The sequence below is a fragment of the Rattus norvegicus genome, chromosome 9 (genome assembly GCF_036323735.1).
Source record: "Rattus norvegicus strain BN/NHsdMcwi chromosome 9, GRCr8, whole genome shotgun sequence".
NCBI classification, from domain to species: Eukaryota; Metazoa; Chordata; class Mammalia; order Rodentia; family Muridae; genus Rattus; species Rattus norvegicus.
The window spans coordinates 7,115,887-7,119,681 of NC_086027.1; the positions used below are offsets into that span (position 1 = coordinate 7,115,887).

Below are 3,795 nucleotides of genomic sequence, written 5' to 3' on the forward strand. Positions count from 1 at the left end.
AAGAGATAGAGCAAATACTACCTTTTAAAAGTAGAATTACTTAAAACGATACATTATCCACGTAATATTCTAAAGTGATGGTACCATATTTCTGCTTGAGATATCATTTGAGGATTATTCAGTACCTACCACTGGAAGAAAAAAGGTCTGAAACTTTGATTCATTCTTCGCAGGTAGAGGTACTAAGGGCCCAGAACTAATTAAAGTCCATATACATATGCATTCTTTTCTGTTCATCTTTTGTTTGAAATGTGTGAGTGCCTGCCTGTATGTTTGTTTGTACACCTCCTGGAATTGGATTTATAGTTGTGATTTATCATGTAGGTGCCAGGAATTGAATGAACTTGTGTCCTTTGCAAGAGGAACACATGCTCTTAACCACTGAGTTATTTCTCTAGCAGTCACAGTCTTGAGAAATCATAAACACTTGCTATGAAATAGACTGAGTGACTTTCAAGAACATACTTTAAAAAAGTGAAGTGAACTCTTCTCATCGGCTCCTCTGAGGAGAGGAACTCCATGATGGGAGGCAAGCTGAGCAAGAAGGGTTACAATGTGAATGAGGAGAAGGCCAAGGACAAAGACAAGAAGGCTAAAGGCACGGGCACCGAGGAAGAGGGGACCCCAAAGGAGAGAGAACCCCAGATGGCCGCCCACACCACTGAGGTCAAGGAGAGCGCAGAGAAGCCCAAGGACACTCCAGATGGGGAGGCATGGGCTGAGGAAAAGGAGGCTGACCAACAGGCGGCCGGTAAGGAAGAGGCGCCCAAGGCCCAGTCCGAGAAGAGCGAGGGCGCCACGGAGGAGCAGCCCGAGCCCCGGCCAGTGCCTGAGCAGGAGGCGGCCTGGCCTGGGCCCGCGATGGGCTGCGAGACCCCCAAGGCCGGCGAGGCGAGCGCCGAGCGCCGAGGGCACCCGCGCGCAGGATCTCGCACCCCAGGAGGGGGGCGAGGCCAAAAAGACTGAGGCTCCCGCCGCTGGCCGCGAGGCGAAAAGCGACGCGGCCCAGGCGGCTTCAGATTCTAAACCTAGCAGTGCGGAGCCCGCGCCCTGGTCCACAGAGACGCTCGCGGCCTCTGAGGCGCCCAGTTCCGCGGCCAAGGCCCCCCAGGCACCGGTCTCCAGCTCTGAACAAAGCGTGGCCTTCAGAGGTCACTCGCAAAGGACCAGTCTCAAGCTCTCTCTGTCTCTGTATCCTATACTAACTTGTTTCAAATTGGAAGTGAGGCTATGTATTGCCCAAGGGATTAAAAAATAAAAAAAAAAGAAAAGAAAAGAAAAGAAAAAAATAGGAGGATGTGTCCCATCCGGGGAGGGAGGGAGCGGGGAGCATCCAAATAGTATTTTTGTGGGGAAATATCTAATATACCTTCAGTCACCTTGACCAGTCAGTCCTGGATTTTACAGACCATTGTCTGAAAGTACATCATCTGTACCTGAACCGCTATCCCCTAGGCTCCATCCTTTAAAAACCCCAGCATCCCTCCTGTGATACAGCTGGGGAGAAAGGTGTTTGATTTTGCCCACAGGGCCAGTGCCAAGGCAATCAGATCTTTATGAAAGCAGTATTTTCTGTTTCTTTTTTAATCTACAGCCTTTTCTTATTTTTTTTTAACGTTTGTGGATGAATGCCAACTTTCAGACGGAGACCACTTAGCTTGTCCACATTGTATCTCAATGCCAGCCCTCCACTCTTCCTCTCCAGATAGTTTTGGGAGTGACAAACATTCTCTCACCTTACTTAGCCTACCTAGATTTCTCATGACGAGTTAATGCATGTCCGTGGTTGGGTGCACCTGTACTTCTGTTTATTGGTCAGTGGAAATGAAAAATAAAAAGTCTGCATTCATTGCAGCTCCAGTTTTCTTCCATCTGTGTCTCAGACCCCAACACACCAGCCATTGGAAAATGGAAAATAAATAATAAATAAATAAATAAATAAATAAATAAATAAATAAATGTACAATGGATGCGTTGAAATTATATGTAAGAGTATAAATGGCATGAAAGTAATAAAGCTAAGCAATTAAAAAGTAAAAAAAAAAAAGTGAAGTGAAACATACAAACTGGTGTTTTGAATATGCTTGGCCCGAGGAATGGCACTATTAGGCAGTGTGGCTTGGAGGAAGTTTGTCACTATGGGGGTGGGTTTTGAGAGACTGTTCTCTTACCTGCCTGGAATTCAGTCTTCTAGAAGCTTTCAGAAGGCTGTAGAACTCTCAGATCCTCCAGTGTCAAGACTGCCTAGATGCTGGCATGCTCCTGTCTTGATGATAAGGGACTGAAACTCTGAATCTGTAAACCAGCCACAATTAAATGTTGTCCCTATAAGAGTTGTTTTGGTTATGATGTCTGTTTACAGAAGTAAAACCTTAGCTAAGACACAAACAGAAGGGAACAGGTTGCATATGGACATACCTCAAAGGAGAAGTGAGACCAAAACTTCACAAGTATAAATTGAAGATCCTTGGCAAAAAGACAAAACATGTTTAATGGAAGGATTCAGATTCATGAAAATTAAAGATATGCTTCTCTCTAGGCAGAATAATGTGGCAAGAGAAGGAAATTAAAGAAAGCGGTACAAATAGAAAAAGAAGTTAAATTATCTCAATTTGCAGATGATGTGATATTACATTTAAGTGATCCCAAAATGCTACTAGAAAACGTCTAGACAATTTCAGCAAAATGGCAGGACACCACGTCAACTTACAAAATCAGGAGCCTTTCTATACAACACCAACAAATACACCAAGAGATCACGAATATATTCACATTTACAATAGCATCTACAATATAAACTTCAAATACCTAATGAAAGAAATAAGAAAGAAGCTAGAAAGTGAAAAGGTTTAAAATATTTATGCACTGGTAGAATTAATATAGTGAGACTGTCATCCTACCAAAAGTGATTTAAAGCTCAGTGCAATGTTAAAATAAATACCCCCCAAAATTAGTCAAAGAAATAGAAAAATTCTAAAAAATCATACGGAAATAAAAATAACATCAGAAACCAAAGTAATTCTGAGAAAATAGTGGGGAAATTACTAATAAAAAGTTAAAGACAAGTCTTGCACCCAAATCCTGTTGGGAAGAGAGCTGCACTTTCAGAAGTACAGACAATCCTGAGAACTCAGGGGAGACCGCCACTTCTGCTCACATTCCTGGCCCAAGAGGACCCTGCCTAGTGCCCTCTGGATACTGGAATATAGGAGCAGTCAATGGCAGGAACCTTCTGGTTTCTGCCTGCACCCAGAAGTGAACTGAACAGGTACCACAGCTCCCTGCACCCAGATCCCATGGAGCAGAGAGCTGGACTCTCAGAAGTGCAGATAATCCTGAGAGCTCAGAGGACACAACTACTTCTGCCCACATTCCCAATCCCATAAGGACCTGCCTAATGCCCTCTGTGCCCTCTGGACACAGGGACTTAGGAGTAGTCAGAGGCAGAACCCTTCTGGTTTCTGCCTGCCCTGAGAGCCAAAAGCCAGTCAGCAGGAGCACCTACACATTTGAGAACAGACAGAAGACCTACTCTTCTGCTCCAAGCGACCCACCTGGTAGCCTTAGGACACACAAAGTCAGGAGTAGCTCTCTGTTCCCAGATCTGGCTGAAAGAAAACAGGTCTACAGGAGTACTGACACACAGGCTAAAAGGAAGGTCAAGTCACTGTCAGAGACAGAAAGACAAGCTAATACCAGAGAAAACCTGATGGCAAGAGACAAGCACAGGAACCTAAGCAACAGAAACCAAGACTAGTTGGCATCATCAGAAACCAGTTCTCCCACCAAAACAAG

The 3,795-nt window shown here is 44.5% G+C and overlaps 1 pseudogene; it reads left to right on the plus strand.

Annotated features, from left to right (window-relative positions):
• The first annotated feature begins 518 nt into the window (after positions 1 to 518).
• On the plus strand, positions 519 to 1,878 carry LOC134480259 (brain acid soluble protein 1-like; annotated as a pseudogene).
• Positions 1,879 to 3,795: the final 1,917 nt, after the last annotated feature.